General features: G+C 52.5%; 1 long non-coding RNA gene across 1 annotated transcript; it reads right to left on the reverse strand.

The window, feature by feature from the left end:
- Positions 1-1,092: 1,092 nt before the first annotated feature.
- On the reverse strand, positions 1,093-2,605 carry LOC146437526 (uncharacterized). The gene is made up of 3 exons (XR_014852338.1): positions 2,371-2,605; positions 1,701-1,908; positions 1,093-1,541 (listed from the first exon to the last, which is right to left on the reverse strand). It is a non-coding gene; the product is annotated as an uncharacterized LOC146437526 (long non-coding RNA).
- Positions 2,606-22,293: the final 19,688 nt, after the last annotated feature.

Here is a 22,293-nt window from a genome sequence, read left to right on the forward strand (position 1 = left end):
ACCCCGGGGGTCTGTGCGCCCTTCGCGGGTTGCCTGTAAAATCAGACAGCGAAACATCCCAGCTGGGGGATCTGAGCCCACGCAGCGCCGCATTCTCCCACTTCTCCTGGTTCCCATCCAAAGGAATAAAGGCTCCTTGTGCCGGGGGACTGCCGCGGCCATTGAGGGCCGTAATGGGAGCTGACAGCTCCGGCGGGCAGCACCGGCGTGGGCAGGCGGAGAGCTCCGCTCTTGTCCCCCTGACAACGCCAGCCCCGGCTCATCGCGCTGCCTGCGAAAGGTTAAACACGAGCCACTTCCCTCCCTTCCATTCTCAGCTTTTTAAACGCCATTGTCTCCATTGTGTGGCGGGGGGAGCAAAGCCCAGCCGCGCTGAAAAGCCCTGCCGGCGGCGCAGGGACGAGGAACCCCACAAGTGCTGCTGGAATCCCAAATGCCACGGCAATGTTGGAGTCATTATCCCAGCACGGGAGGGAGCCGCGGCGAGGGGAGCTGGATGAGCGGGAGGGATTGAAGTGGGGGGAGAGGGAGAGGGTTGGGGAGTAACACCCACATCCCTGCCCCGTGCTCCGCCTTGGGGATCCCTCGCATTCCGCAGGGAGGGAACACAAAGGCTGGCAGGGGCTTGTCATCGCTGAGTGGCAAAGGCTGGCAAGGAGCAGTGGGAGGAACCTAGAGGGCGAGGCTGCTGGAATCCTTGGTGGTGCAGCCGGCAGGGACCCCAGGAGGGCTCTCCCTGGTGAGGGATCCAGAGCCCCTGTCCAGGTAGGAAGGGGTGAAACCCCCCAGAAGCCGCCGTGAAGGAGGGGGATGCTGCAGTGCCATGGCAACAGCCCTCCTCTCCATTCCATGGATAATGGGCAAGCTCTGCTGGAGTGGTTTCGAGGGCTTCGAGCACAAGTTGGAATATAAAAAAAGGAGAAAGAGAAGCCTGAGAAGACTGTGGGGGTTTAGGGAGAGCCCTTTCCACAAATATTATCCTTTGGTGTGGGAGAAAGGTCCATCCACCAGTGCCTGGAACATCCATCCCATGGACCTGTGTGGCCACTCTGAGCACACTCCAGCTCAAAGACATTCCCATCATGGTGGGCTTTTGGCTGGTTTTAATTTCAGTTTGGGAGGAAAGAAAGGAAAAAAGACACCATCACCCTCCCCCACTTCTGTATCTAGTGGGGAGAGGAAAGGAGAAGGAGAGGGCAATAAATTCCAGCTCAGAACCAAATCCCTGGATGCATCCCATACTCCACCAGATGCCCAGGCACTGAGGAATGGCTGCACAGCATTCCCAGTCCCCGAGGATGTTTCAGTGGGACAGACTGTCTGTGTGGCACAGATCCAGGCACTGGAACATGGCCCACACCACCAAGCAGTCAGGACCTGCTCCTGCCCTCCAAAGCTCCAAAGTTTTCTGGAATGTGTGGCTCAGGACAGGGGATGTCCTGCAGATGCTGTTGGAGTCTTTCTGCTTGTTTATTTTCCTGGCAACAGCCATCACAGGGAGGGGACTTCTGTGGTTCAACAAGTGTCTGGGGACCACAAATCTGCAAATCCACAAGTGGAAGAGAAGAAATGCAGGAGATGTGAGAACAGCTCTTTCTTCTCAGCCTGTGCATTTTTCCAGCTGCCAGGGCCAGCCCAGTTTACTGCAGAGTTCCAGGGGCATTAATCGATGAAATTCCTGGGAGAAGGTCGTGACTTACCTTTGGTGTGACTCCAGCACAGCAGTGAAGGTGTCCCAGGGAGGTGGCACTCCTCGGGCTCTGCTCCCAAACAGATGAAGCCCAGGCTTCCCAGGAAAACCGAGAGCACTCAGTCCTTCCCAGCGAGGCCATCCCACCGAAGGATAAACTTCATCCCAACAGCTCATTCCTGCTTTGGCTCTGCTGCCAAAACAGCCCACAAACAGGACTGGGAAAGGGGGAAGTGGTGGGACAGGGACAATTAGAGCCAACTGCAGTGGAGGGATTTTGAGTTGATCTCTTTTTTCCCCTTTTAATAGCGCTGGATTATAAATATGGCAAAACCACATGTTATCAGACACAATGAAACAATTACCCTCGGCTTCCCCACCGTGGCGATGGGCCTTGGCGGGGGCCTGGTGCTCTCTGATGTGGACACCTGCCTCGAGAAGTGTGATGGGCGAGCAGACACTCCACTAGGATGTGGGGCCCAAAAACATCCCAAAGTCAGAGCACATTTTAGTCGTGAATTGGGTGATGCTGAAGGATGGACCCATCCCAGTTGCTGAGTCATTTTAATCCCAGGCAGCAAACAACACTCTGGGCTGAGACTCCAGCACATGGTTTGGATTTCTCTGGAGGAGGCAGAGCCCTGGAAGGTTTAATGGATGCCCAGGCAGCTGGGGCTCACCTTGGCCTCTCCTGAGCAGGTTCTGCTGGACACAACATCAGCAGTTTTCCCGTCCCATTTGCTCTGCACAGTTGTGGTTTTGTGTTCATCAAACCCCACTCTGGGTCCCCCTGCCCCGTGTGCATATCCCTCTGTCTTCCCTTCCGATGTCAGGAAGGTTTCCCTCGAGCAGGGCAGGCTTCCCCCTGGCCTGGGCTGTTATTTATGGGGCACCCCCGTGCAGAGCCCAGCCAGGGAGGTGAGTGAGTTATGGTTCCGGGTGACATCATGGACTGGACTTCATAAAGGGGCTCAGCCGATGGTCTCTGAAGACAGCTGCAAAAAAAGGCAGCCCTGAAGGAGATGATGGAGTGGGTGAGACATAAATTTCTTAGGACAGGCAGTGAAAAAACGTTTACAGCCCTTCTTTCCTGAGTCTGGTTTCAATCAGAGCCGCAGCGGCTGCAGCGATGCCTCTCACCGCGCGCTAGCTCAGACACACGCTTTATACGCTCAACCTGCCTTCGTTCTTGGATTTTATTCCCTTTTTTACTGGTTTGAAAATGCCCTGGTGCAGGATGGCTTGCAGATCCTCAGGCAGCCAGCTCCCATGTCAAGCAGCCGCAGCCAAAGGCTGGATGGGGATCTGGCCTGCAGACGGGAACTGAGTAAGAATAATATTGATAAGGGTAATGAGGGGCCGGCTTTATAAACCCATCACATTGCAGTCGCAGCCTATAACAAACGGGGTATTAACTCTGACATTCATTAAGGCACTTTGCCATTTCTTCCAGGCTTAATGGAAAATCTGTCTGCTTAGCAGGGCTTGCTGCAGCGGCTGGGGAATGGGGAGGTTACTGATTAGAACAGCCCCAAGTGCTTGGCTACCCCAAAGGGCATTTGAAGTTCATTCTTGAGCTTCTTGTTCCCGATTTTATTTCATCTCATATCTTGGGGCAGCTGTTTGCTATGTTTGCTGGCTCTGTCCTCAAGCAGCAGCATGAGCTGTCCCCATCTCAGCCTCTATGGCTGCCCAAATTCATCTGGGAGACCTTTGGGATGGAGCCTCCACATGTGAAGTCACCTTGCCAGGCTGGAGAAAGCCTTGCTCCTTGTGAACCCACACATTTCTTTTGCTACAGCTTTGTCCCGTGACTTTCTGCCTTCCTCAATCCCAGATATGCAAAAGATGCTATTTCTCTGCTGTTGCTGCCCAATTTTAGATGTCTGAGGACTCTTTGGAGCCTGTGCAGCTGTTGATTAAGCAAATTCATTCAGCCCTTTCAGTGGGACTTGAAATCCCCTGAAGAGCTCAGGGAAAATGAAACACCCCACACCTTCCATGTGAGCAGCAAGTCTTGCATTCCCCAAACGCCTGGTTCCCTCTCAGCTGTGGCAATCACAGTAGCTCTGCCTGAGCATTTTTGAGTGAGGAGACATCATTGTCACCCACATCCATGCAGTATCCCCAGGGATCACCCAGGAATATCCATACAGGTATACGGGGGGTGATGGGGAGCAGGGGTGTTGCTGAAGCCCACCTTGGGTGGGGCCAGGTGATGCAGAGCCCTGGTGCCATCCTTTCCCTGAGCTGTGTCTGCTCTGGGCAGGACCCCCCAGCTCCCTGCACCAGGGTTAACCACCCTTTGCATGATCCTGAGCTTTCCAAAGCTTCTGCTGCACCAACCTTTGAGCCAGGAGGGTGTGAGAGCAGCACCTTTCCCAAGGTGGGCTCAGTGCTCTCCCAGGCTGTGCCTTTTGGTGTCTGCACATCCCAGAGCTCTACATCTTCATGGAAAGAACCAACTTCCAGTCAGTTCAGTGAGTTAATCTCCATCTGCCTCTCCCGTAACCGTCCCAAATTTATCAGCAATCTGCGTTTTCCATGGATGTGCGAGGCATTTAATAAAACCCAGAGCGAGGAGATGAAAGATTTATCCGTTTGCCCCCAGAGATGTCCCTCGCGAGGGCAACGCGGGACTCGGCAGCGGAAACCTGGATTGTTTTTTATGGCAGCTGCGTGAGGAGATACAGAGCCTTTGAAGTGCTCCTGGCCCCGCTTCCTCCCGCCTGCCCCCGGTGCCACCGGCGCGGCACAGCCGGGTCCCCCTGCGGGGTCACGGCACAGCCAGGACGGGCTGCTCGGTGGGCAGAGCACGGTGGGGCTGGGAAGGGCAGGAGGGCATGGAGAGGGGAAAGGAGGAAAAAGAGGAGCAGGAGGCCAAGCTGGCCACGGGCAGAGCTGGCTGAGCCGGCTCCACGCAGCCCCAAAACTTGTGAAGAAGCTCTTGTGTCAGAACAGTTACCAGCATGAAATGAAAACGTGGAACCTTCGCCTGCCCAGGAGGTGAGAGATGGAGGGGAAGAGCCACCCCTCCACCGTGCTGAGCCCCGGGATTGCTCCAGCTGCTGCGGCACACCCCGGAATGGCACGGCCACCAGGTCACCTCCCTGCCGCTCGCATCCTCTCCACCAAAGCGCGGCGAGCTCAGGCTGCTCTGCGGCACAGCCGAGCATCCCGAGCTGCCACAGCCACTGCCGAGCAGGAGGAGCGACTCGGGAAGGGAAAGCAGTGACTCTGGCGGGGGAAGGAACGGTGACATTTCCCCGCAGTCCCGCCGTGCCCATCTGCAGAAGGGCAGGGAGGCGCCGGGCAGGTGCCAGCCCAAATAAATACGAGGCGAGTGCTCCCCACGGAACCATCGGGGCTCTGCCAGGGAGGGGGGCACTGCCGGTGCCGTGGTTACTAATGAGCAATTTTAATTTCTTCCATAAACAGCTAATAAAGCTCATCTCTCTCTCCTTCTCTCTAATGCACCATTTATTTCTTGCTCTGAAAGGCGAGCAAGGAAATTCAGACAGGAGATGGGAGGGGGGGTTAATGCTAAATGTCAGCGCTGCCTGATGAAGCCTAATTGTCCCTCGGAGCTGCTGCAGCAGCATCGGCAACCACGGGAAGAGCCCGTGTGTCACGGTGCCAGGGAGCTGGCAGAGCCTGCCCTGGGATGCTGCCAGAGCAATGGGGCAGCAATTTTATCCATGGTGATTATTAGGAACAGTATCAGAATGGGCATTGCTCGTTACTCTGCAGAGGGATTGGGGATTCTTTCCTGGGCAGGGACAGGAGAAAACAATGGCCAGCCCCCCATCATCCCTGGAAGTGTTCAAAATTCATGTGGATGTGGGAATTAATGTGGTTTAGTGGGGAACATGGGGGTGGTGCTGGGCTGATGGTTGGACCTGATGGTCTTCAAGGTCTTTTCCTTGAAGCTTTGGAATATTCGGGACAGAAATGATAGAGCTGAGAGAAGACTGGAAATTATTTTGTGTTCCTGTTAACTCAGGAGTTTCAAACAGTTCCTTCAGCTGCACTGGAGCTTTTCTGTTCTCTTTGGGAACTTTGAAGCTGTTTCCAGTGGCATGGATATTCCAAAATTCCCATCAATATTTTGTGTCTGGAGCACACACACAGAGGTGGGTCACAGCCTTACACATCCCATCCAACCCTGCACTGTCCATAGGCACAGCTCAGGTGGGACTGGCAAAATCCAGGAGTGCAAGAACCCACTCCAACCATGCTGTTCCTCATGGAAACAGCATCCTGCCTGCAGACATCCCAGAGACCAGGGAGGGAGGAAAATTTGTCAGGTGAATTTGTCAAGCAGGGGTGATAATCATTCATTTAGCCTGTAATGACATGGCACTTACCATGTAATAACCTGGATATTGCATGGAAATTACCATGTAATCCAAGGCTCGGGAGCTGCCATATTGTCAGGGGCTCCATGGTAATTTGTACCCTCTCATTTACAGCCCTGAAACTGCTTTTATTGTGGCAACAAAGCGGAGATTCACAGTTTGCCAAAAGGAGAATCTCCAGAGGGATGTTATGAATAATTAGGCAGCCACGGTGGTTTTGGATAACATCTTTACTGTAACTCCATTAACGAACAATTGATTGCTTTCCTAGCTCTGACTTGCCTCCAGTCCTTCCGCCCAGAGCTCCTCTCCCCACTGGAAAGCCAGCTCTGCACAGGCAGATCCACAGTGGGATAATTGCTCCGAGAGGATGAGTCCAGGAAGCAGAATCCTGGAAGAGGCAGCAGCTCGACCAGGCCAATGTTCACTGGAAAGCAGAAATGTCTGTGGAAGTTTGAGGTCACTCCTCAGCTGCTTTAATGATGATTTCCATGGATTTTGGAGCAGAGGCTTGTGGAGAACCTGGCCCAAGGTTTGGCTGGCGCCAAGGACACCCAAGTGCAAATTGCACTGACACAACCACTGAACATCAAATGGGTCCAGAATGGAGGTGACCTTCTCCAGACCAAAATCCACCTTCAAATCCTGCCCTGAGGTCTCTCTGCCCCCAAAAAGCTCTTTTAGAACTCACTGAGTAGGGTCCAAACTTGACCTCAAATGCACATCCCCAACCCTGCCTTTGGTGTGATAAATGGTGGTTCTCTGAGCCACCCCTCGCACTGAGGATGGGTTATTTTTAGATGGAAAATCAGGAGGTCAGAGGAATGTTTTGCATTTAAGGATGGGAGGAAGATGTGGCCCACGCTGCCCCTCTGCCCTCTCCCTCATCCCTGCCCCTCATCCTCCTCCTGATCCGCTGGTAACCTCCTCCCACGGAGTCTCCTCATCCTTCTCCAGGGATGCAGCACTTGCCAAGGGGCTGGACAGAAGCTCCCAGGCCTTGTGGGATCATGGAATAATTTAGATTGGAAAAGAGCTTTATGATCATCAATCCAACCATCTCCCTGTGCCCACTGCTGTGGGTTCCCTGCTCTGGACTCCTCATTCCTGCTGCTCTTCCTGGCTTGGCTCTGCCATTCCCTTGGACACTGATGTGTGGAGGGAGCAGCTCTGGTGTTGTTGTTTGCTGTATAAACATGGAAATGGGGCTGTGCCTGCGAGGGGAGTGGAATGAACGTCTGGGGGAGGTTTGCAGTTCCCAGTGATTGAGGTCCTCTGCTTGGAGAAGCCTAAACAAACTCTGTAACCTCGGGGGAAATTCTGCAGAGTTTTAGTTTGAAGTGTTTCTTCTAAAAAAATAACTGTTTGACCTAGAAAGCTCCCAGGGAGCATTCCTGGGGCTGGGCAGGCTCCGGGAGCCCAGCCTGGAAATGGGACTTGGGATTTAAGTGTGAACATAGAGAACCATGCCCTGACTTTGAGTTCAGACTGGAAAGTGCTGCTCACCACAGCCCCACCTCTGGTTTACTTCCCACCAGGGCAAGTCAAGGAAAATCCACCTGGAATCATATTATTAGAGGACATTATTGTCCTTATTAGAGAACATGAGATTCTATAGGATCACACCTATCCGTGCCCCGGGGTTGGTGGAAGGATGGGCTGAACTGGATTCAAAAGGGAAGAGCCCCGAATGTGAAAGTTCATATGTCCATCACACTCCAGGACCTGTCCCACCTGGGATGGAAGATGTTTCCCCAAACCCTTCTCTCAACACATTTGAATGTCTCCCATCAGTGGTTAAATCTATATATTTCTTTCAGAAAAAAAAACAAACCCGGAAATTGCTGACCCATTTAGAGCTCTCTAAAACTGCCACTTTTAGAGCCCCCAAAATAACTTTAGTGAGTAGCAGATGTGCCAAAGTGGGGAAATAAACACAAATGTGATGCTTTTAACCTCCAAACTGCTTCTTGTGCAAGGCTGCAACGAAACCCCAGAATGGGCTTCAGCCCAGAATCCAACCCTGCACCCACCATGGGTCCTTCCCCAGGGCAGAGCAGAGACTGGGAGCAGCACCAGTGATTTGTGCTGAGCACCAGGATTCAGGTGCAGGAGAACACCTCAAATTCCCAAGGAAAGGTGAGTGTAGGAAATGCCTTTGAGTCCTTCTCTCCCAGGAATTACAGCAGCTCCCTCAGCCCCATGGCTTTTCCAGCCAGAGCAGAGCCTGCTCCCAGCCTGGCTCCTTGTCTGGAAGCTCTGCAGCCAGCAGTAATTGCATTTTGTCAAGTGGTTTTAGCAAAGCAATCCACATTTATTAACCATCTGGATTAGAGAAATGATCTTCCTGATTCCAACTGCCAGCCCAGCCAAGGACTTATCACAGGAGGGAAAAATGGATCCCATTCCTCCCTCCCCACGTCACCAAGGGTCTGCTCCCTGCACACTTTATTTACTTGGGTCAATAAAGGAGTCTCTGATGCAGGTCACTGCTGGGTTCAGACTCCTGAATTCCAGGTGGCAGCCTCAGACCTGGATCTCTGCAGTGCTGTCCCTCTCTCCTGTCCTCACAGAAGGAGGAAGGAACTGCGACATCAGAGTCAACATGGATTTCACAAAATCACCTCAAGCTAATGGGAAAAATTCATTAGAGAGAGGAAGGAGGGGGGGAACGCTCCTGTCTCTCATACATCATCCCTGTCCTCCTCCCTCCCCTTTAACGTCCTCAGCCAGGGACAGGAACTTCCCTCCTCACTTTGATTTCATTCATTCACTGCAGTTTTTATCCTGTCAGCCCAACGTGGAGACAAAGATCTCTGTGGGCACAGGGAGCCAAAATTCCCCAGGTTTTAGCTGGAGACTTGTCCCAGCTCCATTGCTCCCTGGTGAAGGCACTCCTCTGTCCCTCCCTCCTCCTCCTATTGCTGCCATCCCCAAGAGCATTCCCAAGCTGGGGAACATGCTGCAGGCTTTTCCCAAAGCCAATTTGCTGGGGATGTGGGGTGCTGACGGGTCCCATGCAGACACCTGGCTCTGGAAGAGCTGTCCAGGCACAACGGCCTGGGATTGATTGCTCTGGGAGCTGGGTTACAGGGACCTGCTGTTCACTCCATCAAAACCCACACTTATTCCCATTCCCACGGGGTTTTCCCTTAATTGAGCTGCTGACTGTGTTAACCTGGGAAGGGAGTATTGATTGAGCAGCCAGAGGAGCTGAGCTCAGCTCGGGCCTGGGCTCTGCACAGAGATGTAGTGGGAGCTTCCAAACTAGGACACACATGAGCTCATTGGGATTGGGATTTCCTTGGAGGGAGGAGAGAAACCCTTCCGTCTTCCTGCCACACCTGGAATAAGACTGATCCCCTTTTAATGGAAATTATAAGGCTTTGCCTCCCTCCATCCACCTGTGTTCACAGCATTCCCAGCTCCTCCCAGCACTCCCAGAAGAGCCTCAGCTGAGGGAAGGGAAATGGGGTTTCATTCCTTGCCATTGCCCAAACCCTGACACCTCGAGGGCTGGCTCACATCTGGAGGAACAGCTGTGGGACCTGGCAGCAGATCCCTGTGCCAGCCCCACTGGAGGGGGCACCTGGCTTTCCCTGTCTCTGCAGCTCAGAATTCCACAGCAAATCAATGAAATTCCTCAAATTATTAAGTCCAGGTCATTGCAGGAGAGAAGAGATGTGGGAAGGGAAATTTAAAAATTAATTAAGTCTTTTAAAGCTAAAAAAATCACTCCAGCACATGCAAGGGCTCAAGCCAATGGGGATATTTCCAGAGTCACAGAATGGTTTGGGCTGGAAGGGACAATTAACCTCATCCACTTTCATCCCCTGCCATGGGCAGGGACACCTTCCACTGTCCCAGGTTGCTCCAAGCCCCATCCAACCTGGCCTTGGACACTTCCAGGGATGAGGAAGCCACAGCTTCTCTGGGCACCCTGTGCCAGGGCCTCCCCACCCTCACAGGGAAGGATTTCTTCCCAAAATCCCATTAAAATCTAAAGTCATTCCTGCAAATAAAGTTATTCCCAATCAGGTGCATTGATAACCTGTTGTTCCCAGGTTGTAGTTCACCTGCAGTATCACTTCAGACACTTCAATCACTGCAAACCTTTGGAAGTCACCTCCAAAATCTTCTCCTTCCCCAGCCTGTGCAAACCTAGGTTAGGAATTTTGTTCTGGCTTTCTTTGGGAAAGTGAAAATATTTCTCTTTTATCCTCTGCTTGGAGGGAAATAAGACAAGGCTGTTAGAGCTGGCTGCAGCACAACATTCCCAGTCAGCCAAAAACACCACTGTTCCAGTCTTCTTTCATCCCAGATTTGAGCAACAGTGTCAGCAGCTCCAAATTTCCAGTGAAATAAAAATTCCAAACCCCTACTATAAACACTGGAAAGCCTTCTTTAAATATTTTGCTTCAATCAGGCTAAAGTTGCTCAGCTTTATCATTTCATGAGCTCCAGCCTGTTACAAGATCTCAGTGATCTCCTGGCTCAGTGACAATGCCACGACAGGGCTGTGGCTGAGGGACCTCAGGTGACACAGGGTGCTGACACCCCTGGTGCTCCCTGATTTCTCCCATGGGTTTTGATCCGGTTTTTTGTGCTGTTCCACAGAGTTTTGGTTCCTCGAGGGAGATGAGAAGGCACCTTTGGCTGGGGATGGATGAAGTGGGAGCTCTGCAGAACCCCCAGTTCCAACCACCTTGGAAACATCCCACCCAGGAAACATCCCAGTGGAAATGCTCTGATTCCTCTGGGAACAGCATTTGCAAAAGTCTGAGTGAGTCATTTCGTGAGGAATGGAGCAGGCAGGGAGAGCAGATAACTGGGAATGTTTCCCAGGAGGCAAATCCTGAGGTGAGTGCAGAGTGCCTGCACTGTGCAGCCCCGGGATGCAGCAGGAATGAGCCTCAAATTGGCTGGATTATTTGGAAAACAGCTTCATTTCCATTTCAATTCAGGTGAGGGAGGGAACTCAGCACCTTTCTCATCTCAGCCTCTCCGGGCTCATCACACTCGGGAAGTTCAGGTCCATCCATCACCCCACCCCTGCCTGAGCAATTCCTCCCACTCAGCAGCGCCTCACTCCAGGGAAATCCCGGCGGAATCCATGGGGTGGCTTAGAGAACAAGGTGTGCCCAGGTGAGGGAGAGCGGCAGGCTCTGCCCTCTGGTTTGTTGTACCAATTCCCACAGCTTTCCCACTGATTTACAGGAACATTTCTGCAGCCCGAGGATCTCGGGGAGATGCTGCTCTGTGTGTTTTTGTGCTTGAGCTGTTCCACGGCTCTGTTTACACCTCAGGCTTCCTGCCCTCCATTTTCCTCTCTTATCACTAATCCTGTTTAATTGAGGCTTCCTTGGATTCATGAGGATGAGCTAAGGGGTGTTGGCAGAGTCCAAGGGCAGCTGGTCCTTCTGTGGGCATGTGGGAATGCTGGTCAGGGCAGGAAGAGACAGATGTGAAAGCACTTCCAGGGAAATCATTTGGTAACAGAAACAATTTAGACCCGAGGACACAGCAGGGTGTCTGCAGTGTTCCCGGTGCCCTTCAGAACACTGAAATTGGGATAAAGTCACGGGAGAAAGCTGCATCCCATGGGTGCAGAGCCACATTTGGAGCAAACTGTCCTGAGGGGCTCTTCCCCTTGAACCTGGAATAGTGGAAAGTGTCCTTGCCTGTGGCAGGGGTTGGAACAATGGGGTGTGCAAGGTCCTTTTCCATCCAAATAATCCTGTGATTCCATTACTATTTATTCCTACTATTATTATTATTACACTCTATGTGTAAGACAGGATGGCAATGATGAAAGGGAAAGGGAGCCTTGGCCAGGGGTTTTTGCACCCAGGTTCAAGGAGCCCTTGAATGAGGGCCATGAAGAAGCACCATCAGCACTCCGGGAACCTTCCTGCATCTGAGGGAAGATGAAGAAATACCGAGTGGTTTGAAGCTGCAGGTAGTGAGTGATAAAAGCTGCTTATCGCAGGTTGGGAGAGGCAGAGCTGACCCTGCACTTCTGTCTGGGAGAGTGATGGGGGGAGTTGGCTCCAGGAAGGGCTGAGAGATGAAGACAAACACCTTCGTGGATGGGAGGGAAAAGGTGGGTGAGGGAAGAAAAAGCTATGCTTGGCTGCAATCCCAGCCAAGGGCCAGAAAAATGAGCTTGGTAACAGCGGCTGGCTGGCTTTGAGCAGCCCTGGATGGCTTCGAGCAGCCTGAGCTGCCATCAGTCACCACTGGAGACAGGGATGTGTCAAACCAAGCCATGGAGAGATAACAGCCTGGAAACTCGGCTGTGGATGGACAGGCAAGGTCACCCCTGGGAGCTGGGAGAACAGAGAGGCTCTGGGGGCACAGGGCTGAGGAAGATGATGCCCAAGCATTGGGGGTGAGTGATGGAAAAAGGCTGAGGCAGCACAAACCTCCTGCTCCCAGGAGGAGAAAGACAAGGAGAGGCCACTGGCAAGAAGGAAAACCCAGGTTCACAGGCAAAATTTCAGTTTACTGAGAACATGGCAGTTCTTTATGGGAATGTGCCAATCCTCTGATTTCCTCTCACTTCTCTCCTCGTGCTCCGGGGATTCCAGTGTGGTACTCACTGCACTTCCCATCTTTTTTCATCTCTGCATCCTCCTCATCCAGCTGTGCCCTGGGCTCCCCTCTTGGAACTGCTTTTCCTCCCCTTAGACCTTTCCCTGTGCCACCCACCACTCAGGGAAGCTCCCTCCTTTCTTCTTCCCTGACAACCACCACAGGCAGAGCTCAGGCTGCTTCCCACTAGGAGACTACCTGTCCCAGCAGGAGCCTGACCCCTTCAAAGTGGCTGGAGATCCCTGCCTGGTGTGAAACAGCCTGAGAAGACACTGAGGGAGAATCTGGCTTCTCTGAAGTCGGCAGTAAAAGTTGTTTGGACTTGAGCAGGGCCGGATGTTTACCTGAGAGAAAGATTTCTTCCCGGGAGTTTTGCTCAGCGCTTGTTAACCCTGGAGCAAGGGATAAACAACAAATAACAACCACAGGGCTGATTTAGCTCTTTCTTTTGAAAGAATAAAAATTCTGCTTGCCTTCTTGGAAGCTTTGCTGTGGGCACTGAGAAAACTGGACCTGGCAGGAGAATTTGTTGTGCTGATGGAAGGACAGCACACAGTCCCAGCTCTCCCCAGACCTCCCCTTGCTCTGACTGTCCCCAGTCTCCTGGGACAGCAGAACAATTCCCTGTGAATCACTGGCAGTCCATCCAAAGCTGCTGCTTGGCCTTTCCCGGGTTTGGAGCACAAAGGGGTTTGGAGCAGAAAAATCCCCCTTGACACCCCTGGGTCTTGGGGCTGCAGAGGAGCATTGTCCATGGCCCACACCACCATCCCTGGAACCTCATCCCCTTGGTGGTGGGATGGACTGGGAAGGGGAGTGAGGACCTGCTTGGACTCTCAGCCATTGTCCTGAGCTCTGTGAATTTTCTGAGAGGGAATTCCCTACTTGAGAGTGAGTTCAAAACCCAGGCTGTGAGCAGGACACACCTCAGCACAGTAGCTGAGGAGGAAGCAGCATGGAAGCAGGAATTCTTCCACTGACAGTGTGTCTGTTCCTCCTGCAGAATCCTTCCTGACCATAATCCTACTTGGAAGTGACCTGGGAGCTCTGGATTTCCCAGCTCTGCAGCAAAAACATGTGAACACAGAGCCCACAGCAGAGCTGCTCCAGCTTCCAAAGAGCCCTTGGATGGCAGTGGTGCCGAGGGATTGGAGCAGCTCAGCTAATTGAAATGTTTTTATTTATTTCCACTTCATTTTCGCTCAAAGCCGCGTTTACAGCAAAGTTTCAAAGCTGCTAAACCATGGAGCCTTCAACCCCCCTTGATGTGTACAGAGCTGGCAAGAGCAAACACAGCCTTGTTATTGTTCCTTCGCTTCCCACCCTTCATCCCTCGGCTGCTCCCATTTGTTGTGTCTGATCTCCTGCTCAAGGGCTGTCTCCTGCTCCGTGTCGCTACAAAGCCCAACACAGGGATCTCTTTCAATCTTCCAGAAGTCCCTGAATGTTGCCATGGTAGAAATAATAAATAATAACTAAGAGAGGTTGTGTTTAGCTGGGCTGAACATGTGTTTGCTTGTTTGCTTTTGAAAACAGAGCTGATTTTCCTGCCCCATGGAGGGAAATTTCTTTTTAATGGCCCCAAAGTCTTTTCCTTCTCTCTGCCCATCCATCCTCTGCCTGCCTGTGTCCTGCTCCCCAAAATGCTCCGGGGAACTTTCCCAAGGGGCTTCTTTCCCTCTCAAAGCTTTTCTCAGCTCGGATCTCAGCTGTGAGCACTTCTCTCCTTTGCCAGCTGTGATGCTGTGATTTCCCCCTCCCAAAGCTCCTTCTGCTGCTCTGAGCTCCATTTCCATCTGCAGCAGTGTCCATTCGGGGCTTTGGGAGGTGGCAGGAGGTTGCACAGGGAATGCTGCTGCCCCCAAAGCTCATCCCCGAGCTGGGAGTGAGCTCAGCCTCCAGCATGCTCCTGCCGCCTGGGAATTGTCTGTCTCCTCCAGGCTGGGCGGGTTTTAACTCAGTTTTTCATTCCACAGAGTTTCATCCCACATGCCATGTCCTACGGACACCATGGACATTTGTTCAGGGCTGTTTCAGCCTGGGCCAGGCTCTCTGTGGGGTCAGTGCCTAGAAACAGGAGGACACCCAGCCAAATCCTTGGGTCCTACATCCCCCTGCCCTTCCCTGCGGTGAGATGTGACCTCCCTGCAGAGCCACCAACCAGCTCTGCCCAAGGCTGAGGCTCTGGGAGAGAGGGGAGGGATTAGCTCCTCCATTCTCCATCACTCAGAGCAGCTCCAGGCCAAGGGATGCTGAGAGGCTGCAGCACCCCCCTCTGCCACCCCTCCATGTACCCCAAACACTCCCAAATGCCCTGGATGCCACCACTGGAGCTGCTGGGATGTGGAATGGGAGAGCAGGGCATGGGGACAGGGATGAGGAGAACCCAGCTGGCTGCTGTATCTTATAAGCCATGAGTGAAAACCCTCAGTTTTTCCAAAGTGGGAACATTTGCCTTTAATGAGCCTGAGAGGGCTTTTCTTTCTCTTGCTCGCTCTCTTTTTTTTGCTCAGAGAAGCAGAGAATGGAAAAAGGTTCTTTCCTAGTAAATAAAATATCAGACCCATCTCTGGGTATTGGAATAATGGCCCTGGCCCTGTGCTGGCACTACCAGCACTGAGCTCTGCCTGCTGCTCTGGACTGAGTCCACTTCCCCCTCTGAGTGTGATCCCCCTATTCCTCCCTTTCTCCTCCCAACCTTTCCAAGAATTTTCCCCTTCCTCGACCCCTCAGGGATGCTTTGCCTCTCCTGGGGGTCCCAGCATCCCCCAGCTGGCAGTGCCACAGCCAGAGCAACCCTGTGCCCCACCCTGTCCCTGTGTCCCACCAAAGGGACCCTCTGAAGGGGGGTGGATTTAAAGATGTGGCAGAGCTGAGCCCAGCACAGTCCCACGCAGATAATTTTCCTGGAATTAAAATGTTGGAGCCACTTCTCCTTGTGCTCTGCATTTGCCACATAAACTCCCTAATTTTGGCTTATGTTTTGGGATATATTTGCTTTATGTGTATTTATGTGGCTATTTTAGGGCATTTCTGAATTAGGTCTGACCATGGTGCTGCTGGTGAAGGAGCTTGGGAATATTGTTTTGTATGGAATCACGGAATCCCAGAATGGTTTGGGCTGGGAGGGACATTAAAGTCCATCCAGTCCCAACTCCTGCCATGGGCAGGGACACCTTCCACTACCCCAGGTTGCTCCAAGCCCCATCCAACCTAGCCTTGGATGCTACCAGGGATGGGGTAGCCACAGCTCCTGTGGGCAGCCTTTGCCAGGGTCTCCTCACCTTTATTTCTTCCCAATATCTCACCCAAATTTCCCCTCTTTCAGTCTGTACCCATTACTCCCTGTCCTACCACTCCAGTTCCTGATGCAACTGGGAACAGACACACCATATCTGACCAGAAAGGAGATTTTTCAGTCTGAAGGCAACACCGGTATTTATTCTGGTTTTCCATAAACAGCTCATAGCTCCAAAAAAAACCAACCCAATGAAATTCTTTCAGTGAGAACTAAAAGTTTGTTTTAATAAGAGAAAGTGATTTGGTCTTGCTACAGGCAAAGCTTAATTCCAGTGATATCACAGCCTGCTAATGAGAACCAATCAAACAAGGGCACAGGAGATACAGCAAATATTAACAATTTCTGTCACATAAAACTGAGTGTATGGACCAGGAAAACAACTCTAAAGTGATTCCCAGAGCATAGCAGGGGAATTCCAAGGAGGATGAAGGTGTGGCAGTGAGGGGAGAGATCTGTGCAGCCCCAGGATCCATTGGGATCAGCCAGCTCCAGGTCAGGGTATGGTTTGTGTCGTTATGTTTGTTTGGAAATCTCCATCCCAGTTTTGTTCCCACTCTGCCCAAGGCTGTTGAGCCCCCCACACCCCTCTCAATGTTCCTCTGTCACCACCTCATCTTCCAGGGCTTATTCCAGAGTGTTTTGCCTTCAGCTGAGGTCTGATCCCAGAGGAATGTGGACCCCGGAGCACAGCCGGGAACAGGGCAGTCCCACTGTGGACTCCAAGAGGAATTTCTTGGCATTCAGTGAATGGAAAGCTTCAATGCTGAGCACCCAGGCAGAGATTCGGAGCGGGAGGTTAATGATGGAGCCTGACCTCCAAAGGATAGGCTATGAGGCATTTCCAAAGCTGCATTAAATGGGACACATTGAAATATTGGTGTTATTTCCAGGAATTGATGGATTGATTCCAGATCAGGCGCAACTCTTGGCTTGCTCCAACTTTTATTTGTTGGTAACAGTGATTTGTCCAAGACACTTCTCTGTTAGGGTCAGATCTATCTTTGGATCAGGAAACAGACCAAAAACCAGAGGTGCCTCTGGTTACAGCATCCAGACTTCCACATTCCCTTCCCTGACCTTCCAGGTCCCCATGTCCCTAATGTGCCACGGAGCCAGGATAGGTGTCCCACTTCTGCATGGCAGAGATTTGAACACAAACCAAGACACAGCTTCTGACCCCGCTGCTGTGGGATGATTCAGCTCTCGATTAAACACAGACTTGCCAAATTCTATGTGGAATTTGGCATCCCAGCCTGGCTCGAGGGATGGAGTCTTTGTGGTGACTCTGTGTCCAAGCTGGTCCCAACTTCCAGCCCCCCATGTCCCTGAATCCCCACAGCACTGCTCCCAGAGGAATGGGATCCTAGGTTAATTCCCAGAGCAGCACCTCCTTGGGAAGGCTCAGACATGCCTGAGTTTCCCCACTGGATCTTATTTTGTAAGTGCTCCCAATCCTTGTTTCCAACAGCAATTTTGGGGCTGGTGATGGCTGCTCAGACCCTCCTCACCCCCGAGGCACCACAGACAGTGCAGATCACAGAGTTTATCACCCAGGGAAAACCTGGACTGTGTTCAGGAATCACAGAGGCCTTTCTAAGGAACGCCATCCTTATGGAGCCAGCCGGGCCCAGAGGAGAGCTCTGCCCACAGAACCCAGCAGGAATTGCTCCTCCAGACTCCCACTATTCACTGCCAGATCGAGTTTGCAGCTGAGAATGGGAAGAGATGAAAGCTTGGCAGGCAGTGTGGTGACATTCCCTGTAAAACAAGACCTCCGGGAGTAAAAGATGCTATTTAGTGGTCATCCCTCTGCCTCCACACACGGAGACCACACCAGCTCCTGTCACCCTCTGGAGACAGCCCAGGGCACCACTGGGATCTCAGGCTCAGCCTCCCCTTGGTTCCAACTGGTGTTTGCCTCCCCATGGCCCTTCCCGCTCAGCCCCATTTCCCAGACTATTTGTGGAATGAGGAGCGTTGCTATCATGGTTTACATGCTCGGAGAGAGGGAATGAGTAAAGGGAGGGAGGAGGGCGGGAAGAGAGGAGGAAACAAAGACAGCATTGTTATCTCTTCCAAAAAACTGCAGACACTGGGGCAGGGTAGAATGAGGGGCTGGGGCTGTGGTTTGCCTCCACATCTGTGTTTAACCTCGGGAAAGAGTCAACAGGCTGGAAAGAAAACACCACACTCCGAGGCGCAGCCTGCCCCAGCTCCCAAACCCTCGGACTGATTTTCCAATTTGGGGCACTTGGCTGGAGCCCAGCCTGGATCCCGGGATGCTGCTGGAGTCAGTGGGGGAAGAGTCCCGGCCCCAGCCAAAGGCATCATTCTCCTGTCCAGCAGGAGCAGCACATCAGCCTTATCAGCGCTTGTCTTATCAGCTCCAAGCAGATGCTACAAGAGGATTTGTCATCCCAGCCCAGCCAAGCTGCCGCGAGCGCCAGGAATGGGGGAACAGAGAAAGGACAAAAAAAGGAGTGCAACAATGCAGTGAAAAAACAGGAATTCTTCACCATCTAAATGGGAGCGGGAGCCGTGAGTGCTGTGCCAACTTTTCAGGGTTGGGAGCACAATCTCTGCTGTGGCACCGCCGCTCCTGGTGGAGTTCCCCTGACGCTTCCCATCGGGAGGCTCTTCTGAGCGCTGCCAGCCTCGGATCAATTGGGCTGAAATTTCCCATGTTTGGTATCTCCCTGAGGCAGGAGCTGCAGGAACAATTCCCTCTGCATGGCACAGCCGTTCCTGGGAGCGCAGCACACGCAAGCCCCTGTTTTGCTGCTGGAAAACAGGAAAACAGCTCCATTTCCAATTATATTCAGTTTATCTCCCTGAGAAGTTCTTGCTCTCCCGTGACGTGGAACGGATCCGCAGCGTTTTCCAAGACGCAGCTCTGGTGGCAGAGATATGTGTCCTGCTTTTTCTATGGAAATCTGCCCCAAATTTGACTGTTTTGAAGTGCCTCTGGAAAAGATTCACACTTCCCGTGGAGCTCAACTCTGATCATTCCCACTTCTCACAGCGGGTGCAGGAGGGGACAGGAGTGGGATTTAGGGTTGGGCAGAGGACACCGAGTGGAGAGGGGATCACAGGGAAGAATGAACCCAGGTCTGGGAGTACCATATGAGGAATATTTCGGGGATTAGAGCAGTGGGAGAAGGATCTGAGCCTGGGACCCCATCAGGGAAATGCTGCAGGAGGTGAAGGTTCTAGGAGCAGAGCCCAGGTGGGCAGGACACCCCAAAATAGGACCAGACCTGAGTGTTGGGGTGGTGACAGGGTGGACATGGACCCCCAGGGTACATCCCAGGAGCAGGGGGAGCACAGGCAAATGGATAATGTGCCTTTAATCCTTTAGAGTGGAATGAGATGAACGGGAGTGCCTGAGCTCCACGCCTGCTCCCTTTCTCTGTCTCCCACAACCCGGAGTAGCAGCTATATTTAACTCCTCACTTCTAACTACAGGGTGTCAGTGGCTTCTCCTTCCTCTCCAGTGATTCAGCCAAGTGCAATCGTTCATCCAAGTGGAAGCAGGAAAATGTAGAGCCAGCATGGATGGTGCAGGGCCTGGCCCCCCCAGCCTTGCTCTGCCTTTGCCTGGTTCCCATTTCAGCTCTCCCCAGCTCCAGAGCCCCCCAGTTCCAGGCTGATGAACACAGACCTGGCTCAGAGCCTCCTGCACAGCCACACTGCCACGTGGCTCATCCCTCTGCACTGTAGGGATGATGGGGACAGCATCAGCTGGAGATGCTGGGAACTGGGCAGAGCAGATTTCTGGAGCTGCTCTCCCTCATTTGGATGACACATTTCTTCCTGAAGTACCCATTTGTGAGGAAATCCTCACCAGCTAAATCTCCATTGAAATCCTTATGTCTGCACAAAAGATTCTGATTTTCATGGATCAGAACTTTTCAACACCAACAAAAGAAGAAAATGGATTGATTTGTTGAAAATTCCCTGCTATGTTGGGAGAGGTCTCTGTTGGAAACACCCCAGGTCCCGGCAGAACCACCTCCCATTTCAGGGACCACACCATCCATCAGAGCTTACCTAATTGTTTTACCCTCATTAATATTTTGGGGGGCCGCTCCCCCCCCCCCCCCCAGAACTCAGAGCTCCTGGGTGGCCAAGGGACAGTAATGTCAGGCTGAATGAGCATCTTCTGTGAGACCCCAGAGACCACCTGGGGCTGTGCCCTCCCTTTAATCCCAGCCAGGAAAGGGAGAGGAGGGTGAGGGAATGAATCTGCACACTCTGGGAAAATCAAAAGGGACAGAAGTGCCTTCCCACCAGATTTTCCCCCTTTCCTGCCCCGTCTGCAGCTGGGGAAACCGCTGCCATTCCAGCGGGCGCAGGCTTTGGGAACGTGCAATTCCATCCCCAGGCCTCCCTCTCCTTGTGGCTGCGGCAGGTTTAAGGTTACAGCAGGCACAGGAAATCTTGGCCATTTTCTCCCTTCTTTCTGAAATGATTTTTTCAAGGCACTCCCAGTGAAGTTAATGAATCCCTCCCCCAAACGAGGCTTTGATTAGGGGCCACGCTTTGGCCCAGATTGCTTTTCCTGGGGCACAAAGATGCCAATTCCAGAAAAATGGGTTGTTTGAAACCTCCAGCTATTGCTGTGCTGGAGTTTTATCTCCACACAACTACAAGAAAATAATGAATTTACCTTTTACCTTTAGTTTTTGGTGGTGACAAGTGACCCTACCCAAAGTCCTGCTGGGGGTTTATTTTCCTCTGCTGTTCTCCCACCACATTCTGCTTGTCCAACGACCCTGAGCCCTCCCTGCAGCATCCCATGGGCTCCCTCCAACCCCCAGGATGGGGGTTCCAACCCGGCACAGCCCCCATGTCCCACCTTCTCCATTCCCTTGAGGGCCATGGCCCCTAATCTGTTATTCCATCCAGGCTTCTGGGCTTTGAAGAGGTGGGAAATCCATCACCAACGGCTGCCACTGCCTCCTGCTTTGCAATAACACCATTGCTTTGGAAAATCTCAATGAGAATCATGCAAGTTTTATTAAAAAACCAGAAAAAAAACCATAACAAGCTTCCCCTTTCCCCTTTCCCAGCTGTGGAGCAGCAGGTGTGTGTCACTCGGCCAGCCTCAGAGATTTACAGCCTGCTCCAGGATTTCTCGGCCAGCCTTTGGTCGTGGAAGTGTTTTCTGCTCCCAAACAAAGGAGCTGGAGCGAGGGGCCCCGAGGGACACAACAACCGGAGATGAAAACACAAACGCATCCTTCCCTAATGCCATTAAAACAAAACAATCCAATGAGGCAGCAGGGCCTGGCTGGCCAAGGAAAGACTTGGAACTCCCTGTTGCTTCTTCTCTTCCCACCTGGCCCCCTCCCTCCTTCCCAGGAGGAGCAGGGGGTGCAGGAGGGGATGGAGGGGTCACATCCTGCCCACTACTTTTGTGGCTGGAGGAGCCTGGTCCAGCCTTCCTGGCCCCATCACCGGCCACTGCCAAGCACCATGACTCAATTCTCTGTCTTTCAGCAGTTTTCCTTAAAAATAGATCAAAGCTGTGGCTGAGGAAAACCCAAGGGAAGTGGCTTGGCCTGCCCTGGTCCTTGCTCTCCACCCCACACCTCAGTGCAGGCTGAGGACCAGCAGTTATTCCTGTTGTTTTCCACATTTTCCATGGGATGACTATGTCTTTCCTCCACGTCCATTCATGCCATGCCTCATCATCATATCCCTTCTGGTGGGATCCCTGGCTTTGCTCTCCTGGCTTTGCTCTCCCTCAGCCAGTTTTTGGGAATAGACCTGGGCAGCATCTTTTATGCTTCATTTGTGGGATCCTTCCATTGGAAACAACTTGAAGCAAGGACGGAAAACAATCCTGACCATTTGTTCCTCTGACACTGATCTCTGATCTCTGTGTGTGGCAGGAGGAGCATGTCCAGGACATGGGATTCCTCCCCGGGGCACTGGGAAGATCCTGGGGGAAAAGAGAGCAGAGTCCTGAAGGGATGTGCAGATGGATGCTGCATCTGCTGGGACACCTGGATGATCTGCAGCTCCTGATCCTCAGGGATGCTCCCCAGCAGCCACAAGTCTCAGGAGCAATACCTGCAACAACCATGGAACAACCCTAGTCCTCCCCAAGGGCACTGCTTCCCAGTGGAATCCTGGTTTGTTCTGGAATTAATGCTCACTTGGAGCAGCAGCCTTGAAACAGGGATTGTAGGATCATCCTGGCAGGGTCAGGGATCAGGTAAAGTCCTCAGTCCCCCAGCCCTGTGGGGAAAGGGGTGATCCCTGCTGCCTGCAGGTGCCTGAGGGAGGCAGAGCATTCCCACACGGAGCCGCAGGGCAAATCCAGAAGCATCAGGGTGAGAACG

This window comes from Lichenostomus cassidix, chromosome 4A, assembly GCF_008360975.1.
Source record: "Lichenostomus cassidix isolate B80296 chromosome 4A, HeHo_3.0, whole genome shotgun sequence".
Taxonomy (NCBI): Eukaryota; Metazoa; Chordata; class Aves; order Passeriformes; family Meliphagidae; genus Lichenostomus; species Lichenostomus cassidix.